The sequence below is a fragment of the Esox lucius genome, chromosome 2 (genome assembly GCF_011004845.1).
Source record: "Esox lucius isolate fEsoLuc1 chromosome 2, fEsoLuc1.pri, whole genome shotgun sequence".
Lineage (NCBI taxonomy): Eukaryota > Metazoa > Chordata > Actinopteri > Esociformes > Esocidae > Esox > Esox lucius.
The window spans coordinates 20,799,177-20,823,275 of NC_047570.1; the positions used below are offsets into that span (position 1 = coordinate 20,799,177).

General features: G+C 40.4%; 1 protein-coding gene across 1 annotated transcript in view; it reads left to right on the top strand.

Annotated features, from left to right (window-relative positions):
* The first annotated feature begins 14,383 nt into the window (after positions 1 to 14,383).
* kif18a (kinesin family member 18A) overlaps positions 14,384 to 24,099 on the top strand; it is a 102,621-nt gene continuing 92,905 nt past the window's right edge. Inside the window, exon 1 of the mRNA XM_010890491.5 lies at positions 14,384 to 14,489. The gene's annotated coding sequence lies outside the window, so the exon portion shown is untranslated. The remainder of the gene's footprint in view (positions 14,490 to 24,099) is intronic.

The following is a 24,099-nucleotide window of genomic DNA, read 5'->3' on the forward strand; positions in this document are numbered from 1 at the left end:
GCACGACGCATATTGCTAATGGTAGCAAGCTCATGATTTTTACAGACTGCACATTCAATCAGAGATAGATTGACAGTCATTGCTTCCTACCAGTGAAGCTGGTGGCCTTGCCACGTGCTATGGATTTTAATAATTTGAAAAAAGGCTACTTTCCTTACAAGTTTAACATCAAGGAGAATGAGAACCCCACCCGGAACCGCATTGCTATGGTGTGAAACCCATGATGGCTGAAGAAAAAGATGAGTTTTTGCAATGGTACGCAACTGTTTCCACAGACCCCCTTGTCATGCAGGATGAAATAAAGGCTTACTGTGTGAATTATGTGGTCGTCTTGAGAGAGGGTTGTATGCGCTACAGACTTGAGTTCCTGGAGTGTGGTGGTGTTGAGCCATTCTGGTCAATTACGATTGCTTTGGCTTGCATGAAAGTCTTTTGCAATAGATTCCTCACCAAGGAAACCAAGGTCACCATTGCATTGGTCCCCATAAGACAACTACAACCGTAGTCAGAAGACATTCTCAAACAGCTCAATCCAATGGCTTCAATATGCAGCCTCTGATGAGAATATATCAATACAGCACGCACTGAACGAGGTGAAGTGAAAATCAGTGCCTACTATGTGGATGGATATGCTGAACGCGATGGGGTGTGCACAATCTATTAATTTCTAGGCTGTTTCTGGCACGGTCACCCAAAGTGTCATTGTTCAGCAAGCACCAATCCGGTGATGAAGATTCAGTACGGGTTGATGCACCAACAATGGCTGACAAAGCTTGAGGCTTTAAAAGAACAACACAGCGTACATGTTCAATACATATGGGAGTGTGAGTGGAATCAGCTTAAAAACACATCCGCAGATGTAAAAGCTTTCTTGAAGACCTTGGATGCTCTTTTTGGCGGTCATACCAACGCAATTCATTTGAAGTTTACGGCTCGAGAAGGGAAGGCTATTCAGTATAACGATGTCTGTAGTCTTTACCCATTCTGCAACAAGACAAAGACTTAACCGATTGGGCATCCAGACATAATATTTCGAGATTTCAAACCGCTAGACACCTATTTTGGTATTGTTAAGGCTACGGTGTGTCCACCAAAAGGCCTTTATCACCCTGTTTTACCGCACAGGGTTGGCGGTAAGCTGTTCTTTCCCTTGTGTAGATTAGATGCAGAGTCTGAAAACCAGGTATCTGATTGTTCACATACTGATTCAGAAAGATCTTTCACTGGTACCTGGGTTTCTACTGAGCTGGTTAAGCCTGTTGAGAAAGGTTATCGCATTGTGAAAATATTTGAAGTCTGGGATTTCACCAGGACATCAGATAATCTTTTTGCAGATAACATGAGAACATTCCTGAAGCACAAGCAGGAAACTAGTGGCTTCCCACCATCTGTGTTGACAATGATGCTAAAGACCAGTATATCCGTGAACATCATGAAAAGGAGGGTGTGCAGCTTGACAAGGAAAACATTGTTGTAAACAGTGCTAGGCAATCTTTGGCTAAATTGTCAATGAATAGTCTTTGGGGTAAGATGGGTGAGCGGTCTAACCTTATGAACACAATGCTAATTACAGATCCGGAGGAGTTTAGCCACTACCTTTTTTCAAGTGGAATGGAAGTTGGTTATTTCTCTTTCATCTCAGACACAGTTGTGATGGTACAGTGGCGTTACACAAAACAGACACCAAACGGAAGGTCACGTGACCATCGCGAGGGATGTAGACGCTTCAAACAAGACAGTCTCTGGTGGATACACAGGTCGCGGTATTCCGTGGCGAAATGGTTGCCATGCAGGCTGATATTTCTAAGTGTATGGACTATATGGAGAAGGACGAGAACCTTATGGTGGATGTGGACAGCCGGCTCTCTGGCAGCAAAGCATGTCCAGCTGGAGGACAAAATTGCCGATGTGGAGGACAGGTCGGGCAGAGTCCCTGAAAACGCAGAGACATCGCATGTTCTTGCTTTCCTGTCGGATGCCATACCACGGTGGTTTCCTAACTTGGGCTCTGTTGAGATTATGCGCGCACACGGTGTAGGTGCCCCGAAAGAAGACACAAATGGCAGACCTGTGTCTCGCACCATCATCTTTAAGCTGCTGCGCTTTACCGACAGAGATAAGATCCTGAAAGTGGCATGTGGTGCAGCCGTAGAGTTGGAGGGAAGGACCATCTGCTTATCCCCGGACTACAGCCTGCACACTTTCAAGCGCAGGATAGCCTTCTCCGAGGCGATGGACGCTCTGCAGAAACTGGATTTTCGCACATTTCTCCTCGATCTATCTAACTTAAGGCGACGCGAGGAGGAGTGAATCCTCTTTTCAACCACGGGAGGTAAAGGATTTCATCAATTCTCTAGGTGAATAGTCTACAACAACACAGGTAATCCAACCAGCTGACTAGTTTAACGTTAAATGTTTTGCAAGTAGGCTAATAGGCAACTTCGGCCATATGTCTGGCGTGGACTTCCAAGCATAGCCTGCAATGACATTTTCACTGACTTTCCACAGAGTGATTTTTAGTTATTCATTTTATTTTCTTAAATCGTTTCACTCTCCTTCCAATGATAAATGACAGTTTTGCATGCTCTATAACGAGCCGCTATTGCCTATGTTCTAACTGTAAACATACTCAAATTAACTGGACTTTTCCCGCTTTGAATAAGTCCAGCTGGCTTATGTTGCTGTTGCTAATTGATTCCTGTTGGATTTTTTGTTTGAGATCTCAAGGTCTGTTTTAAAAAAGAAAGGTATGTTTTATTTGTCTTAAGTACTAACATGCATCTATAACCTACAGCATGTTTGTACACTCTGTGTAGCTCATATACAATTGTTATGATCATTATTATGGTATGATATAATTGTTATTGGGAGGGGGGACCTGCTCACGCGTGTGCTGGGAAGGAACACGCCTCTCAAAGATCACAGGTCCAACTTGTGGGGGAAAGTTAGGCTTCCTAGGAGGAGTACAATTTTGGTTTGTCTATAGTTTCACATTTGTGTGGGTTTTTGTTTCACGCCCTCTTTCGTTCTTTGGAGAGTGGCGGGTTCATGGTGACAGGGGTTTTGAGGTGGGATGGATTTCTCTGAGCACTTTAATTAAACATTTTGGTCGGTCAACTGCACAGTAGGTTGTTTTTCCACCCGGCATCTTGTCACAATACTAGCCTCTATTAGTTATCATGAATAGTATGCATGTACTAAGCTGGAATGTAAATGGGTTGAATGGTCAAATTAAGCGCACAGCCTGCTTAGACCTCTTACGCAGACAACATGTGGATGTTGCTTTTATACAGGAGTCCCATTTAAGAACTATAGATATCTGCCGATTTTCCAACAAGCACTATTATGTGGCCGCCTCAGCATCACTAGACACGAAAACTAGGGGGTCACTAGTAGTACTGAGACGTAACCTCTCAATAACTATACTTGAACAATTTGGTAGTGAGGATGGTAGGATTTCTTATATTAAGACTATTATATCTGGACGCAAATTTGCTTTTATTTCAGTTTATGCCCCACCCTAATATGAACCAGAGTTCTTTCCCAGCTTAACAGAAGCCTTATTGTACCTTCAGGACTTTTCGCTCATCCTTGGTGCAGACATGAACTGTAATTCATAAATGTGATATTAGACAAATCTGCTTAACGCTCCACGGCTCCACAGCTACAGGCGTCAAAAGATTTTCAGAACTTTCTGTTAGTATTTAGTTTAACCGACCTTTACTGCGCTATCAACCCCACATCTAAACAATATACTTTTTACTCAGCAAGACATCAGAGTTTCTGTAGAATAGATTATTTGGTGACTTCAGCCACATCCTTTTCAGCCACAAATCTACTTAGCGCTCCACGGCCCCACAGCTACAGGCGTCAAAAGATTTTCAGAACGTTCTGTTAGTATTTAGTTTAACCGACCTTTACTGCGCTATCAACCCCACATCTAAACAATATACTTTTTACTCAGCAAGACATCAGAGTTTCTGTAGAATAGATTATTTGGTGACTTCAGCCACATCCTTTTCTGAAATACATGATGTTGTCATCAAACCTTGTTCGTTATTGGATCATAGCATTGTCGCAGCACGCTTCACACACCTGGGTACACCTTTTACAGCTCAATGCTGGCGGTTTAATGTCTCGCTTCTCACAAATGGAGATTTCTGTACTTTTCTCACAGAAAAGTTAAATACTTTTATGGATGTTAATGCAGGCTCAGTAGATGACTAGATTTTTCTGGGACGCTATAAAGGGTTGTATTAAGGACTCCTCAATTTCATTCTCATCCCACCTTAATAAGAGTAGACTAACCAAGATAACTGAACTGGAGAATACTCTCAACCGGGTGCAATAACAAGCCACATTTTCTGAGGCATTACAAGGCAGAATAGCTGTGACAAGAAGTGAGTTGAACTCTTTGTTAAGACGTAGGGCGGAGTTCTTAATGCATAGAACCAGAAGAACATACTATTTCAATGGCGCCAGACCAAGTCACCTTTTGGCTCTAAGATTGAAAAAACATGAAAAATATTCAGACATTACAGCCATTAAAACAGCTCTTCGCACCCTGAGCAACCCACATTGATATCAATACTGAATTTAAATCTTTCTATTTCCCTTGATACTTTTTTCAGGATCTTAATCTAATTTCTTTGTCTGACAACGAGTCAGAGCGACTTAATTCCCCCATTTCTCTAGAAGAATTGAGGAAGGCTCTTGATAATATGAAAAAGGGCAAATCCCCTGGGTGGGATGGAATTCCACCTGAGCTATACTTTACTTTCTGGGATGTACTGGGCAAACCACTCTTGGACATGATTAATACAGCCGTTGATAAGGGTGCATTTAATTCTGGCACTAACACAGCTATAATTACAGTCCTGCCCAAACCGAATAAAGATTTAACTAAATGTGGTAATTACAGGCCTCTCTCTCTCCTGATTGGGGATGTTAAACTATATGCTAAAGTGCTTGCAACCTGGTTGGAGATACATCTTATGAAACTTTTACACAACGACCAAACAGGTTTTATTAGAACTCGCCTAGCAGCTGATAATGTGTGTCGCCTGTTACATATTATTTATGCAGCTAGCAGTATTGATCCTCCTTGCTCGATTCTATCGCTTGACGCTGAAAAAGCGTTTGACCGATTAGAATGGGAATATCTCTGAACAACGTTGGACAAATTTGGGATAGGTATGCATTTTGTTAATATGATTAAGATTTTATATGCAAATCCCTCAGCAATGGTTTGCACAGGCCAAGTCTACTCTGCCCAGTTCCCAATATCAAGGGGTACTCGCCAGGGTTGCCCCCTTTCACCCTTACTTTTTGTTCTTTCCCTCAAGCCACTGGCGCAGAAAATAAGACAGCATCCATCAGTACAACCCATCACTTTTTGTAACACGGAGCATCGTATATACTTGTATGCCGATGACATCCTTCTCTATGTAGGCAGTGCTGGTTCGTCGATCCCACATTTGCTGTCCTCTTTTGATACATTCATCTCACTTTCAGGGTACAAAATTAACTGGATGAAGTCAGCGCTGATGCATTTAAATTCAGCTGCGCTTCAAGTTACCCTGCCCTCCCATACACCAGCAGTTAGAAGCTTTTGATATCTTGAAGTTGAAATGTTTCCCTCCAGGTCGTCCATTGCAATAAAAAAATTTCATGGTATATACAGCCAGATAGAGAAGGACTTTGAGAGCTGGTCGAATCTTCCTAATTCACTTCAAGCCCGAATAGGAATAATTAAAATAGATATACATCCTTGTGTTAATTTCTTCTCTTCCATGATCCCTCTTGCTCCTGCTTTGGGATATTGGGATAAGCTTCAGTCATTAGTTTGTAAATTCATATGAAAACTCACGACTCTCCAGCGAGACAGGACACTAGGGGGGCTCGCTCTGCCAGATTTTAAAATCTACTTCTGGTCTTATGTGCTACGCCCTCTATCTACATGGTTCAACCCTAGTTCCTCCGCTTCTTGGAGACCAATTGAGGAGAATATTGTATTACCTCACAGGTTGCAAGACCTGGTGTATGCTAATATACCATTGAAAAAAGCAAAATTACAACTAGACCCTGTTATATCATTTCTGCTCACATCTTACCGAGCTGTAATGAAGCATGTTGGCACAGATTATAAATGGCGTAATCACACACCACTTTTTAATAACTTCTCATTACTCACTGATAATGTGCCCTTTTCATTTCCACATTGGAAGTATAGGGGTGTGAATGTATTTCTAATACTGTTGATGTACAAAGGACTTTAGCTCTGTTACATTGCTGGGCAGGAACAGAAAATAAAAATGTGTATAGGATGGGATTATATATATTTTGGAAATTTTTCTAAAAAATATTGATTACAAAAAAACCTAAAAAACAGACAACAAACAAACCATGTAACGGCAACATTTTTATTGCTGCGTTCATAATCACTTATGCTAGACTCGAGTTGTATTCACTCTTGGAGAAGTTGGATAGACGTGTACTCAACACAGACACTGATTCAGTGATCTTTGTCACACGCCACAGGGATTGGGTAACCCAACTGGGACCTTTCTTGTGTTACTTGACCGATGAGTTACCAGATGTTGACAGCATCGCTCAATTTGTTAGTGGTGGGCCAAAAACATACGGTTACAAAACAGTTAAAGATCTGACCTGTCATAAACCAAAAGGCATTACACTAAACAGCTACAACACAACCATTGTTAACTTGGAGACACTAACACAACTGGTTGATTACTTTGTACGGAGCGAGGGTGGTGATGATGAGCACATCCTTGCTAATGCATACACAATTGCGAGAGATAAAAAAACATTAATATTGAAAAACCAGGTAGTGTCTAAGTGTTTCAGAGTTGTGTACAACAAGTGTGTACTGCTCCCTGATTACAGCACAAGGCCTTACGGGTACTAAATCACATTCAAGGATGGAAAGTGGTTTTGACCCGCGACTTCAACACTCATTCAGCTGTGTCATTAGTGGCCCCAGTAACTCGGGTAAAACATATTTTGTGAAGGTGTTGTTGGATAATGCTGACGTGGTTTTCTCCTTAGAAATTCTGAATATCGTCTGGGTTTATTCATGTTGGCAACCGCTGTATGACGGAATGTTGAAGGTGAGGGAGATTACTTTTATAGAAAGTCTACCAAAATCGCTGTGTGATGACAATCTGCTACCGATTCAGAAAAAATAATTCTGAATCGCACCTTTTAATTATTGATGATTTAATGAAAAGTGCATCAGAGAGTTTGGATATGGAGTTTTCACACAATATTCACACCACCGTAACCTGAGTGCAATTTACCTTGTCCAAAACATGTTTGTTAAAGGCAAATCTAGTAGAACTATTAACTTGAACTACCTCATCTTGTTTAAAAACCCCTGTGACAATCAGCAGATTAGTATTTTAGGCAGACAGATATATCCCGGTCTTTCTCGATTCTTCATGGAGAGTTTTAAAGACACAACACATCCGCCTTTTGGTTATTTACTTATTGACTTTAAAGCTACAACACCAGAAGACTACCATCTGAGAACAGGATTATTTTCAGAGGACTGGCCTGTCGTGTACGCTCCTAAGAAAGTTTGATCATGTCTAAACCCATTCGTAGAAATGTACCACTTTTTAAGATGTTAATTAAGGCCCCGGCAAGTCAACTAACATTTATTTTAGAATCAGCTTCCAACGACCTCGTTCTATCATTCTGTGAAACCGCGCTTAATCTAAGACGTGGAAATATACTCTTAACAAAATCTCAGCTCTGAAAAGTAAAGAGAAAAGATCACTAGAAAGAACACTTCAGGCGCAAAGAAAAGAAAACCTCCAGATTGTTTGATGGTTTTTCTACTACCGTTACAAAGCGTTGCAGTTCCATTCCTAACCAGTCTAATTGCATTGAGACACTGTTAAACAACATGGATCATGCTCAGAAAAATTTTCTGGTGCCACAACATCAGTTAGAAAAACTGTGAGAATACAAAACGACTAGCACCGATGTAAGACAATCTGTTGAAAATTATTTGGATTCATCGATTCACAATATACTGTTGAAGCCTGATATGGATTTACATGAGAAAGCTAAAGATACCAGATATATCTGCCATTTTACAAAGATTTTTTCAACGATGGCATTGGAAGGTTTTATGACATTTCTGGAAACCCCCAAGATTTTGAATATATTCTTAATAGAATGCACAGGTCTAAAGATTTGACTTCATGGACTTCAAATTGTGAAATCATTTTCAAAGGAGACATAATCAGGGGTTCGCACCTGTTGGACCTGGTTAAAAGTGTTAATGTGTTTTTATTTTATCCTTTTTTTTATCATTTGTGATTAATTGTCAAAGTGTATGTTTTACCTTTAATAATTGTTGTAAGAAAAATACTATGTAAACATTGAATACATTTTTGAATAACAAAGATGACATACACATGATTTACTTTTCTATTTCTTCAACAACCATGACACAAATTAAACGATTCACAAGATTGGGCATGTTGCATGCAATTAAACAATTGCTTATCACGCTTACCCTGGTACATTGTAGCTACAAACTTCATTTTCACATAAATCATCAATATAGGCACTGATTGACTTGGGAAAATATGTAAAATCTGGGGGGTTTCCAGAAATGTCATAAAACCTTCCAATGCCATCGTCTGTTATGTAAATAGCCGTGGTGATTGCTCGGGTGTGTGTTAACAATCACCATTGATGCAACATCTCGGACTGGTCCACTAGGTAGTTGGTCGCATGCCAGCACACCATAGAAATGAGTCCTAGATTAAATTTGGTTCACCACACCGATCAACTTTGCGGTATTCATTTCCACACCGTTTTCCAAATAGTAGTCAACCATGACTTGTCGCCAGTTTGACACTTTGATAATGGAGTCAGAAATTGTATAAACAACCAAATTAATTGTGTAGGGTAGTGATTGTCTGAACCTCATCTCAAGTCGTACATTCCCTGACTTGATCAAGAATATGTGCTGACCACATTCCTCATCCCGCACGCAGTTAAAAGCATAAAGGGCATAGCCGTGTAAGAAGTCAGACCTGTCAATAGCCAAGGCTTGGTCCTTTAGGTGTTTTCCTGAAGGTAAGGCCAATAGGTAAAATGACCCTGTTGTGTAATTTGGTTGGCATGGTTTGCTAGGAAATTGCTGACTGTCTAAATAGCCATAAACTCCAGATTTTGAAATTAAATTGTTTTGTTTTTTTACTTCCTGTAAAACAGGCATTGTCCACCAATCCAACGACAATACATTTTGGCAGAGGTCCTAAAAATAGGTTTTCCTGGTTGCAAACGTGACCGCCCGCCGGTAAACTAAATGTCTTCATACACACTCTTTCAACTGGGTACTTGGCAATGATTGAGAGTAGCGCTTGAGCGTGTCCAAGTTCCACAGCTGGTGAAACAGACTCTTTCTTGACAAATAGTGACGCAAATAATATATGCAAGCGATAACGCACATCCCCTGCCCCAATAAGACAGAACTTGTCTTTACCGCGGACCATCCTAACCTTCATGTCAACACTGTTTAACATGAGTTTCTCTTGAAATAAGATATAATTTCAAATGTTGTACTATCCACTGAATAGGCAGCCCTTTTCATGAGTCCATTGTTCTCGCCTGCAGGGTCCGTAACATCCATGTGACCTGCGGCGTCCTTGTAAAACAAACCAGCTGAAAATTGTGTCTTTAATGTATCACATCCATAATTCAGAATGCTCTCTATAATGGCTCTGTAGGGGTATGTGTTGCTTCTCTGGCTAATTAAACGATCACCCAAGGAGACATCCACTTTTGAAAATAGGTTGGCTATCGGGTAATTGATAACCCCAACACGTGCTCCAGCATCAATATTAGTTCCATCCAGTTTAGTGACTTTTCCACATAGGTACAACAAAGTATTGTTTAGATCAACATAGTCTTCACCATTTCCTGCAATAAAGAACTCCAGAGGGGCTGCGTCTGAAATTGCTGATAGGGTTAGTATTTCAATCTATGTATTTTTCTGAATAGATGGCTGTGTGAAACGAACTGTGAATAAATCCAACTCTGTTTTCATACATTCACCAGACATGGTGTAGGAGTGCCATATTTCTAAAATATATTTGTAATCAGCTTTGCAGTGTTCCCTTTGAGTGTCCTACGAGCTGTATGCCTTCTTTTAACAGTGGCTCTTGTTTTTGTCTCATTCTTGCGTTTTTTACTCTTTGGTAAGCTCCTCCTACCAGGTGGTCTCTTTCTAACACCTCAAGTCATAACCATCAATCCTGATCCGTCCTGCAGTTTTGTTTGTCATGACATAACACTGCTGACAACATCGCCAAGTATATTCCTTGCTGCATTTTTCAGATGTGGTTTTGCTATTGAGAACCCATGCTTCAACCTTCAAACCTCGGAAAAGGCCCCCTATACCAGCCCCATACATTGCAGCGCTACCATGATACCCTGGTAAACTGTTACTGGCCTGTGTTGTGTAGTATTCAACATACCTTTGAGGATCAACGTAGAGTTTCTGAGGCTGCATCTTATAGTCTAAAAGATTGTTTGACTGGTCTGAAGTGTAATTTTGCAATCAGCTTCCCCACGACGAATGAAAACAGCTGATTCTGATCAGATTTTACTTCAATACAGATCTCATCAAACTGACTCTTACTAAGAGGTACGTAGTGTGGCTTGTCGTATGTCACTGTGACAACTTTGTTATTTTTCCCTGCAATATGTACAGTTCTAAACAGCGGGACATGACTGTCACTAACTTGTTGATAATCAATTATATCTGTGTAGATGTATAGAGTGTTAAACCCTGCCAGAATATCTGGGGAATGGCTCATTCCATGGGGTGTACCATCGATCGCCTGGTTTTAAGCCCAATATCTGTTCCAGTTTTTTCCCAGCTATGGTTCTAACTGTGGAATCTGAGCATTGACAATTACAATATGAATGTACGTTTCATTGGAAGTGCATGTGTATTTGATACAATCTACATCCACAGCATCATTACTCAACAGTTTTATCACACAAACATCTGTTACATATGTAAACAAACATAACAGGTGCCCAATTTTTAAGTCTTTGTTGTCAACATTTGAAAATGTGAGAAGTTTATACATGAAGTTGTTTAGAGCCGTTGATTCAACACCGTTTGACATCAATTGCCACCAATCATCAGGTGTGTTCCTGACCATTTCTATATGCTTGTTCAGATTATTAAAACACTTTATACTGACATGGTCTCGGTTAAAAGGTCTACAACCATCAACACTGCTCTTGATAGCTTTGTGCATCAACTGTTTAATCACTAAACCCACATAGGATTTGTTTATATACATGTAAACACGACAACTGAAGTTACCCATCCTTAGACAACAGACTCTTTGCTTTCGTTGCACCAAGACACCACTGTGTCACATACAGCATCCTCATTAAATGTATCCCTGTATTCATCCCTGTTCTCACTCAGTCTCTGTGTGATGTTCGGCTCCAAACTGAGCTCATGCAGAAAGTTCTCAGCAGCCACGTGAACATTGATCATCGGTGCATGAAACACTGATGCGTTCAAAGCCTTGACCAACACACGTTTCAGTTGCGGTGTTAAAACTGTCTCCACAATGTCATCATAATGGGTCTCAAAATAATAATCAGGTGGATGAAGACAAGAATGTCTCTGGCTCGGGTGGTATACTTCACATCCGATGCATGCTTTGTGGAGAATAGCCGCAACATAGTTTTCCAGAATGATATCCAATGTTACTTTGATGATCTTTAAAACTTGTGGTGCAAGGCATTTGTCCATTTTGTGATAACCTTTGTCAGCATTTGAAAGGTATGACTGATTAAGAGGTCCTAGCTGATCACCAAACCGGTCAAGCCAATGGTAGTTTCTTGTTGGGTATGCCGGTGGAATCAAGCTGTCGGGGTCCAGGGTTCTGTAGAAGGCTTCAGGGTTGTCATCCCAGGCATCACACAGCCAGTCCTCAGCCTTGGGTTCTTCAATATCCGGTTGATTGTTATCTTGAGACATGTTTCGTCAATTCTTCTGACTGCTTGATATTCACAGGCGGTCTGTCTGTTTTTATGCTGTGTTGAGGACTGTGTTGGCTTAAGGCGGGGCTTCAGGGTCTTACATCAGTCGAACAGTCTGCAGTCGCAGTCACAATCTAACCCGCCGACATTTTCCGGAAATAGTTCCAATCTAACAGAGTCATACTGTTTAATTAATCCGACAACTTTAAACAGTACATCTACCGTATTATGTGTCCCCTGTTTTGGCCCCAAATAAAACACTTTTCAAAAGATGTTCCTTAAACTGGCATTAAAATCAATTTGATCAGTCACACCAGCCTTAAACTTTTGGCCTTTGGGTAATTCATAAAATGCAACCTTCGGTATCTCTGGGTTGAAAATGTATCCACCGAACCGACCGTCTCCCAACTTCCATTCCCGTGCCAACATATCCTGGTATAGTTGATGGATTCGGATTAAACTCTGTATCAGTTTTTTCGGGGCTGGCATGTTGATTGTCCATTTGCTGTCCATTTGTAATCTCTTGTAATCTCCATTTGTAATCTCTTGCCGACTCGCTGAGCTGCGGTTAAGCTGTTAGCTTTCAATGGAGTTTCACCCAAAATGCTGATTGCCGCACAATCCTCCATGGTTTGTAATGTGTAGGTAAGTTTACTCAGGAAATACTGAATGACCATCACTGGGGTCTGCGTGGTTTAAATACACAGACTACGCCAATCAGCCCATAAAACATGAAAAGTTAGCACCCCACCGGTTGTAGGACATCTGTTGTAGCACTTATCGGAACATAAAATGCCAGGGGTTATAGCATTGCTGAACCTTGGCGCCCTTTTGTTAAACACCAAACATCTTGCCGCTGATCTAGCACTTATTTATTGCCTGGGAATTTAACATTCCTGAACCCTAAGACCCCCATCGCACGTGTTCCAGGGTGCTTATCAAACATGGACACAACAATGCAATCATAAATTACAAAGTCACCGCAAATGCATACGTCATTCCAGAAGTCCTGCCCTAACACACGTCATACAGGAAGTCCATACATCACACCGGAAGTCTCACCCAGCAAACCGGATGTCCCGCCTACCTGTCAAATTAGTCTGGAGGCTCGAAAATCACTAAAGTGACACAATATACCCTACATTTACTACTACTAATCAATGCATTTTGTGTAGGTGGTTGTGAAATGCTCTCCATATAATTAAAATAACTTAAATAGAATTACACTTTTATGGTTCCTTTTAAAAAGATGGATGACTTTTAGTAGCAGTGATGAGATTCCCTGAGATGTAAGATTGCAGGCTATTTGCCTACAGATACGCAAACAAAAGAAAATGAAGTGTGGAGAAAGGTGGCCGAGATAGTTGGTGCTTCTGGTGTCAATATTAGATACCTTACTGGTGGCTACTAATTCTAGCAAGCTGGTTTGCTAACTAGCATTGGAGGTTGTAAGAATTACATCAATGAGGCATATGAATTGAGTAGAGATGTATAAAATGTTTTGTATGTATTTCTATTCCAATTTTAACCATTGTAATAATCTGATGTTCCTTCATACGAATGTGCTATTCTCAAACACAGCTTACCTGCTGTTATGATGCTAGTTTGCCCAAAGACACACCCACAAGTATGCAACAAGAGTAGCACTCTGGGCGATGCTAGCGTTGGTTATGGGAAATTTCGCGAATAGTGTGAATACACTGTAAGGCCTTATCAGGAGTGATTGTATTTGTATTCATGGAAATGCTTGACGCATGCGCGTCCCCATTGTTGCACCTAAGTGACCGAGCGAAAGGGAACAGCCAGTGGGAAAAGCTGTTAAGTTCATAGATACTATTTGTACTGGAAATAAACTTTTCATAAAAAATACGTTAGTCAGTTGAACACAATGTTTATTGGTGACAATAAAAATATTCACCGTTCCAATACTGGCATATAGCGTACTGTAGGCTAATAAACAGTACTTCACCATCACCCGTTAAGTACGTACTTGCAGTGTGATCTGAGATTACGCCAATAGTTTGAGACATAGTAATCTTAATATGATATACTATATAGCATGGTTAGTATGCGAATTAATACGGAGCCAGTGTGGGTTTGAGATTCACGGAAGAACCGGGGCTGTCCACCACAGGGCTGTGTAAAACTCTCAATCCGTAAACATTTCTGTATAAATGGTGACCAGAAATATTTTATACCAAAAAAATGGAAGCAATACCACAACAAACCCACAATACATATCTAAAAGCAGTAGGCCTATTAGAGAGAGTTCAACAATTACTTTTTTTTTAATGAATTTAGCCAATGAGCTGTTGCGAAGGAAACGGGGGAAGGGGGGCATGTTTTTGAAAAGACGCGCTGATCTTGGAAATAGCTAGTAGACAGTACATGAGGCGTTGTGAGGACAGTTCTCTACGTGAAATTTACAGTCAAAGGTAAGCTATGAACGTATTATACGATTATGTTTTGTACAAGTTATGTTTATTGTGTATTTTTCAACGTACAGCTCTTGATTTTCTGAGCCGGAGCTGAGCTTACGTTATGGCTCTATTTAACGTTAGCCCGCTAGTTTGCCACGGCTACTAGAACTATTGACACTACCGTACTGTTGACGACGCAGATATTTCTAGTTGTTCCGTTTTTGACACCAACTATATTAATGTTAACTACTTGAATGTGAATGTTGTCCAATTATAAATAGATGGCTGATTTAACCATGATTACATATGTATTTCGGCTGTAAATGTGCCTTGTTAGCTAGCTAACATTAGCTTCACCAATATCAACCACAACCTAATGTACTGAGAGACATCACTGCTTGGTTGGTTTGGCTAACCTATTGATACAAGCAGCGTTGGTACTACTGAAAGTTAACGTGAGGCTAGTTCAAGTCTCCAGCTCATAAGCGGTTACTTCTGTACCTTTTAATCAGCTTTTCTCCTCGAGCTACTTGAGTAGAAACTTCATTCGTTTAGCCCTTTTGATTATTTACAATACACCTAAGCTGTTTTGTCCGCTTATCTTGTTTCTGCAGTTTCTTTAGTACGCATTGTCGTATGTTTGTCGCACCTAAGTTATGGTTGGCAGAACGGGGAAGGGCATTGTAGCTTTCTCTCGGTAGCCCGCGGATTTGCTACCGGGAAAGCCGTGCTATGATCGAATAATCTTCCTGGTCAGCAGCGGCATTTAAGAACCTACGCACATAGTGGAGTCCTAGTTGGGGTGAACTAATCGATAACGTAGTAAAAATAGTTGCCAATTAATGTGATTATTGATTCGATGTTACAGCCCTACATTAAAACTATTATATTATGGGTTCTGATTAAGACACGTATTGACTGTAAACCAATGTAAAACGTGCATGTTTTTCATATGGCTTCGTTTGGCATATTGTACGTTACGTGTTGACGAGAAAAAAATATTCTAGAATACATGGCTCAGTTGTGCATACCTCACATTAGCTGGTAACTATTGTGCATATACTTAACGTGGGCTGCTCGTGTGCTAAGCTTTCCCCACATTACTAATTTGATGGATCATGCCATGTATAATAATGTTAAAGATGCACTATGCAAGTTTGTATGGCAGGCCAAGTGAGTCACAATCATTAGCGCGAGATGCAGTGATGAACAAAACCACATTTTGGCAGACGATACATCAGGTGACGTTATGGAAACACGCTTTGGCAGTCGAGACGTCAGGTGACGATATCGAAGTGAACACGTTTGAATGGGCCCTCTAAATATTTGTGAAAATATACTCACTGCAATTAATCTTCTCAATATTTTCCCACAAATTAACTTGACAATTTGAATCGCAGACAATAGTGATTCAAAGTGTTGTATATAGTACATTGTTATTGTATTACAATGTAAAATATATCAATATGATTGTTCTACAAAACTCAAAAAGAATTACATTTTCTGGTTTCCCCTAATTCTTTGAATCCATAATCACTGGTTATATTTGGTTGAAACGATTATTCCATGTGGAAACACAGTTGAATATGAGCAAGACAATTAATTCAGACTACCAGTAACATAATAATGCTAGATCAACCGAAAACATCAGATGGAACGCTTCTTAAAATGAGACTAATCCTATATTTTGTGCTGTTAAATTAGGGATTAGCAGTGTCACAGTGATGACGAGGAAGTTGTTAAGGTGAAAAATCGACAGTTTCCTATCTATGTTGCTTAAATATTTTTCGGGCATGTATGTCTCCCACTGGAACTGCCTCACTTGTCTTTATTGGTTATGTAGCTCAATCAACACTTTGTCTGCCCCAACACAAGCTGTGTGCCAAACTCAAGGATGATGTTTTTCTACTTTGTTAATCAATGTTTTATTACTTGTATAAACACAAGCACAACATTAAAATGTCATCAACATATTGCTGTCCACAATTGTATTCAGCTTTAAGAACTCAACAGGATTTCCTAAAAGGAAAAATAATGTACAGTTCACTGAAAAACGATGTTTGTAGTGTGATATATTGTAGCTATTGCTGATGTTATAAGCTGTGTATTTAACAAATTCTGCTATTCAGATTCTGTTTGATTATATCTTTTTGGTAATATGAACAACTCTGATTAGGACATAAGGACTTCAACTTTTGTCACAGCATCAAGTTTAAAAGGTGCTGGCAATGCCGTGTTATTTTGAATTTTAAAGTGAATTAACAGACTCCAGGTATCTTAGCATACTTTGAAGAACATCCAGTTTTAGATTATCTAGACTCTGATATCATGGTAGACATTAGTGAGGCAATGCCCCATGTCACGGTACAGTGATGACTAGTTCCCGTCCCTTCATGAACTCACCCCAGACTCACTCATTGTCTTGTCTCCCATAATTATGCACACCAGGTCCCAATCCTCCCATCAGTATGTGTTTAAATGTTTCTCTTCTGCTCCCCCCACTTGTCAGATTGTTGCATGTAGCTGGTTTCGTCTTGTTGTACTCTGTTTCTTTCAAGTATTAGCATGCTAGGGGTGTAACAATTCACCAAATCATCAATTTGATTTGACTTTCAACTTTTAGGTCATGATTCGACTGGATTTTCATTATTCTATTTTTCTGTGCTGATTACACTGCTGTTAATGACTATTTGCCCTGTTTTGTAAATAAAATAAATAAAAAAGCTTTTTATTAAGAAACTTATTCTAAACGTGTAATAACAAATGTAGAACATTTAAGTTAACACTCAAATTTGAACAACTCTCAAAAATAGAATACTTAGAACAGTTACAATGTAAAAACATTTTTTATTGGTAGCAACTCTGTCCAGCACTTGTTGCCTATTTTAATATAACTATTGACACTGTGGCATTCATTTGGCAAGGCTGCAGATCTATTGCCATAAACATCGGAATTTAATTTATTTATTTGGCACAAGTAGAGTTTATTGGTAGTTTGGCCCAAAATGTACCTGGGATAGTAGGTTGAGTGAGTGCTTTCCACTTATATACATTTCTTTGTGATGCTCTATCTCAATTAAGCATGATCTAAAACTTATCATGGATCAGCTACCAGACTTCTGATAAGAGCCACTAGCAATATGGATTTAATGTATATTGGGTTGCATTGGGGGTTAAAGAGGGTGTAGAATAGTTTTTCTGGATGTAGTGCACAGTGCCCCATGATTTCACATTGTACTTGTACTTTCGTATAATACATTCACTGCGGCACTGAATAGTTTTTCAGCAAAAAGTATCCCTTGTACATTACAGTGGGGGGATGGAAAATAGTGTGGTTTTCTACATTAACTTAAGCTCTAACCATTTCTCAGTTTGCGCCACCTACATTTAAAAAAAAAAAAGTACTTAAAGTATTATTGAAGTAGTAATTTTGTTTTGTTTATATTTTACCCCACATAGTTTTTCCTTTTAAAATGTAGCCTACACAATACACACTATAGCCCCACCGCAGACTTTTTTTATTTTTAAGGCAAAATATGAAAACCGAAAGTCTTATTGTTGCTGACAAATCTCTAATGTAGAGTCTTTCTGCCAAAGTTAAATAATAGGCCTGCAAGTATAGAGCGGTATAGTTGTTTTTAAGTTTTGTGAGTGCAATTCCTTTATTGCCAACTGACTTGACCCGTACACGATCAGTTGCTTAGATAAGGTGGCGGCGGTAACAGCTTACTCTAACTATGCAATGTAAACAAAGGCAGTCATTGCCGAAGGACACCTATAAAAATGTATCCAGAAGCACACTGTCATCCTCACAACCCTAATTTCCTGTGACAGATCTAGGTTTTTAACCAAAATTACCATTAGTTTTTAAAAGGCACTGGTAGAAAAATATGAAGAGTAGGAATGCATAGTTACACAGGAAACAAGGAAAGCATTGATTTATTGTAAAACATAAATGTCTTTGTCTTTCAGTGTGTTTCCTCATGGTATAATTGTTTCAACCCAGTAAAACCAGTGATTATGGATCAAATAAATAATGGAAAACTGGATCATTTCATTCTTTGAGTAACTCACAATAGAATTCACTGTCTGTGATTCAAAGGTACAAGGTAATTTGTGGGAAAATGATTAACAAGATTAATTGCAATGAGTATATTTTTACAAATGTTGATGGCCCATTCAAATATGTGCTTCGATAACATCAAATGATGTCTTGTCTGACAAAATGTGCTTCGATAACGTTACCTGACGTGTCGCCTGCCAAAGCGTGTTGCCATAACGCTACGAGACGTGTCATCTGTCAAAATGTGGTCTTGTTCGTTATGGCGTCTTGCGCTAATGATTGTGACTCACTTGGCCTGCCATAAGTTTGCGCCAGCTATCGGCAGTGAGTTGGATATTGGTTCTCTAACTCCATTAGGATCTGACAATACCGTTACTGACATAGCGTACTGATCGGTCTGAAGCACTGTCACCTCCAACCTTCGATGCTCGATCAATGAACACAGATTTGTTTGAGATGGGGTCGAAGTTGATGGGCCTTTTTCATAACTATGAAACAGAATAAACAAAAACAGCTAAGCCAATAAAAATGTCACCTGGGCTATCTATTGCGTTACATGTATACTGCCATATTTGAGACTTGTTGATGAATGGCTAGCGCTAGCTACATGACAGTAAGATAAAATGGCAGGTATTGACTAGTTTGCACAAGGCTAAATCTAGCTAACATGCAATGTAATTACTACATAGTTACTTATGCATTAGGTTCGGTCAAACAACCCAGAATGCATGTTCGTTTTTCTAGATTTTTTTTCAGACGACACTATTAATGTTTGCCTGTGCCAATCAGTGTTTGAATTTGTAATAATATTAAAACTGCCATTTTTCAAGCTGCACCCTCCTCCTTCCATTACTTTTCCTAAATAGGCAAATATTACATTGTTTCGTTATCAGAATTCAATACTGACAAATGGAAAACTATTTAGACTTGACCTGTTTTTTTTACTACGCTTTCCAGCTTAATCCACCAACAGCCCACGGCACATAGCATTGGTACCCAGGCACTAATAACCCCTCACTGAATACATGACGTCAATGGATGAATGCGCGATACTCCGAGACAAATGATCAGAGCCTTGGTTTAATTTGAATGAACTTAAAATGAAATTCAAGATTTTCATGACCATTCAAAAATGTAATTAGGCTATTATAGAAACATAATAAAAAACCATATAGGCTACTTATTGTACACTACCGTTTTTCAATCGTGTAGGCTAATTCATCAAATGGAAATCTAAATGTATTAGGTTAAATAATTATTCACACAACGAAATGCCTACGATATCCTTTACCACTAGAGCTATGCATTGGCGTTGAAATCTACTTGATGGCTCCTAGAACCCCCTGAGAGACCTGCAAAGACTTACTGTTCACATAGTCTCTTTATATTTGACCTGGTCTTTTTCTAATAACGCTTCTTGGTTTTTCGATAACTCATTCATATCACGTATCGAAAATGTGTGTCACCTATAGATTGGCTGTGTAATTTATTTTGTACGTTTGTTGGGCCTAATAAACAAAACAAAATACTGTAACCTGTGTTCTTAGAATTTTTTTTTTCTTAATTGTTTGTTTTTGTATGATATCTTCAATACAAACACATTTTTGTATTCTTCAAATGAATTAACCATTTAAAACAAATTCTGTCATTCATTTTTTTAAATATATTTTGAAGATAGATCAGCTGGTGCTCTGTCTGGATGGTGACGCTGCGGAGGAGAATGTTAATGACAAGAAACAGCGTTCAGCTCTGGCTGTTCGTCTGAAAGGCTTGGTGATTCTAGTGTTAAGGCCCTCAGTAATGTTACATTTCTTTATTTCTACTTAGGGCAGCTATGGTTGAATTCCAACAATTTAAAACATGCTAGTGGTATTTTAGCATATTTTTCTTTATTAATCATTGTTTATTGTGCAGTTAAGAATGGCACGATGCTAACTTACAGTGGGGAGAACAAGTATTTGATACACTGACGATTTTGCAGGTTCTCCCACTTACAAACCATGTAGAAGTCTGTCATTTTTATCATAGGTACTCTTCAACTGTGAGTGACGGAATCTAAAACAAAAATTCTGAAAATCACATTGTATGATGTTTAAGTAATTAATTAGCATTTTATTGCATGACATAAGTATTTGATACATCAGAAAAGCAGAACTTAATATTTGGTACAGAAACTTTGTTTGCAATTACAGAGATCATATGTTTCCTGTAGTTGTTGACCAGGTTTGCACACACTGCAGCAGGGATTTTGGCCCACTCCTCCATACAGACCTTCTCCAGATCCTTCAGGTTTCAGGGCTGTCGCTGGGCAATACGGACTTTCAGCTCCCTCCAAAGATTTTCTATTGGGTTCAGGTCTGGAGACTGGCTATGCCACTCCAGGACCTTGAGATGCTTCTTACGGAGCCACTCCTTAGTTGCCCTGGCTGTGTGTTTCGGGTCATTGTCATGCTGGAAAACCCAGCCATGACCCATCTTCAATGCTCTTACTGATGGTGCAGTCGTTCTGTCCCCTTTGCAGAAAAGCATCCCCAAAGAATGATGTTTCCACCTCCATACTTCACGGTTGGGATGGTGTTCTTGGGGTTGTACTCATCCTTCTTCCTCCAAACACGGCGAGTGTAGTTTAGACCAAAAAGCTCTATTTTTGTCTCATCAGACCACATGACCTTCTCCCATTCCTCCTCTGGATCATCCAGATGGTCATTGGCAAACTTCAGACAGGCCTGGACATGCGCTGGCTTGAGCAGGGGGACCTTGCGTACGCTGCAGGATTTTAATCCATGACGGCGTAGTGTGTTACTAATGGTTTTGTTTGAGACTGTGGTCCCAGCTCTCTTCAGGTCCTGCCGTGTTGTTCTGGGCTGATCCCTCACCTGCCTCATGATCATTGATGCCCCACGACGTGAGATCTTGCATATTGCCCCAGACCGAGGGAGATTGACCGTCATCTTGAACTTCTTCCATTTTCAAATAATTGCGCCAACAGTTGTTGCCTTCTCACCAAGCTGCTTGCCTATTGTCCTGTAGCCCATCCCAGCCTTGTGCAGGTCTACAATTTTATCCCTGATGTCCTTACACAGCTCTCTGGTCTTGGCCATTGTGGAGAGGTTGGAGTCTGTTTGATTGAGTGTGTGGACAGGTGTCTTTTTTTACAGGTAATGAGTTCAAACAGGTGCAGTTAATACAGGTAATGAATGGAGAACAGGAGGGCTTCTTAAAGAAAAACTAACAGGTCTGTGAGAGCTGGAATTCTTACTGGTTGGTAGGTGATCAAATACTTATATCATGCAAATTTATTATTTATAAATCATACAATGTGATTTTCTGTATTTTTGTTTTATATTCCATCTTTCACAGTTGAGGTGTACCTATGATAAAAATGACAGACCTCTACATGCTTTGTAAATAGAAAACACTGCCGATTTTGCAGGTTATCAAATACTTGGTCTCCCCGCTGTATGTGCTATATTTGCATTGTAATACTAGCATAAAAACAATCAAAAATGACTTCTGCGATCAATGTTTTTACATTTTTCTGTGACTGACATTCCCCATTTATACTCTTACTATTTATCAGTTTACAATGACTTGTGATCATATACTTGCATTAGTACACTAATGTACTATCCTTCCTACCCTTAAACATAATTGACTAGCTAGAAATACACTGGTCTCGTTCGGTAAGTAAAGACGAGAAGTTATTGTTTAGAGGCAGGATTGTACATATTCCATCTATGTTTTTAAATGTTTTTCTAAAAACCTTTTTTGTACACATTTCTAATTTGTTTATTGCTGCTATAAGTTTTAGCAAGACTTACCCTACTGTAAACAAGGCAGCGTTTATACTGGTAGTAGGGAGGAAGCACGCGTGAGCTGTAACTTTGGTCTTAATATATTGCAAACGGCAAAAATAGTTAGACATCTTGGTAGGCTGCTTTTGTTTGGCTTGACATTACTATTTTGACCAGTGCAATGTATGCCAGATGGCCTATAGAAAAACCCAGAGGAGGAAAAGGTCATTTCTATAGGCTACAAAAACAGTGTCTTTGTGAGTCTCTCACAGGGATAACGTGTAGATTATTATATATTAGTCTGGTCCTATGCCCTGGCAGTGAAATTAAACCATTTCAATGCGAGGACTCCTTTGACAAACGTTGGTTACCGGGAATGTAACTCTGGTTATGTGAAAGGAGCAGCGTCCCCTAGTGGGGCTTTAGCTCCTAGTGGCATGGGAAAACATTTAAAAAATGACCATATGAGAAGCCACTCATCGTGATGAAGGCCACCACGAGACATAATGTCCCGGAATGTGAGTTGCAGTCAGGGAGCGGAGATGGGCATGTGCCCATAGCCAAAGATGTCGCTGATTGGTGGAGAGCTTTAGAGCTGTTCCCCCCTCCCTTGGCGATTGATGTAAGCGACTGTGGCCTGGTTGTCTGAGTGAATCAGGACATCGCAGCCCTTGACTATGTCCGTGAAGTGCGTCCGCACCAATTAGACCGTGTCCATTTCCAGCAGCTTGACGTGGTGAGGGCCGGGAGGCAAAAAAATGCCTCAGACAGCCTGACCCTGACACACACTGCCCCATCCATGAAGAGAGGCGTCTGTGAAAACCTGAACGCACTCTGACAACCTGTGTAGAGGAGCACCCTGAGAGAGTGCCAAGAGGTCTCTCCAATAATCCAGGTCCCTTTGCAGGTGAGCTGGCAGAAACAAAGTCCGGTTCCGATGACATACTGGGTTGACCCGCTGGCGAGCGAACCAGGCCTGTAGGCTGTGCATGTGCCGTAGGGCCAGGGGGACTACTGCGTGTGCTGTAGCCATCATACCCAAAAGGGACATGATGGCCCGTGGCACAGGTTGAGGGCAGAGAGCAGATTGAGTCTCTCTGAAATGCGTGCTCTCATTTTGCGTGTGTCCATGACCAGTAAGAAACCTTTTGGTCTGGCCTCATTACTCTCTTGTTCCACCGGTTACACACCACTTGGACGGTGTGTAACCTGGCCAATTCCAAGGACGATGCTAGAATCAGGCTAATCTCCTCATGCCTTCCCTGCATAGGGGCTCTAGCGCCGCCTCCAGACATTTGGAGAAAGTACGTGGAGCCAGAGCATAGCCGAATGGAATCCTTGTAGACCCAAACCAGAAATACTTCCTGTGGCTGCGAACAATGGGGACATGGATGTTAAGCGTCCTTGAGGTCTGCTCAAACAAATCCCGCCCCACAGGAAGGCTTCTAACAGGCGAGTGGTTGTGAGCATATGGAACGGTTGGTTTGCTACATGCGCATTCGATTTGCGCAAATTCAAGATCGGCCACACTCCTCCTGTTCGCTTGGGAACCAGGAAGTAACTGGAGTAAAAACCCTCCTGTCTGAGATCCTCCGGGACCTCGGACATCGCTCCTTTGCGCAACAATTCCATCACCCCCCACAGTAGAACAGACGCTCTTTCGGGCGGTGACATCAGTCTCTACTATCTCGGAAAAGGGGGGTGGAGCTGAGCGAAACCGAATTAGATAACCGTCTGATCGTTCAATTGAGCCAGGCTGACATGGTAC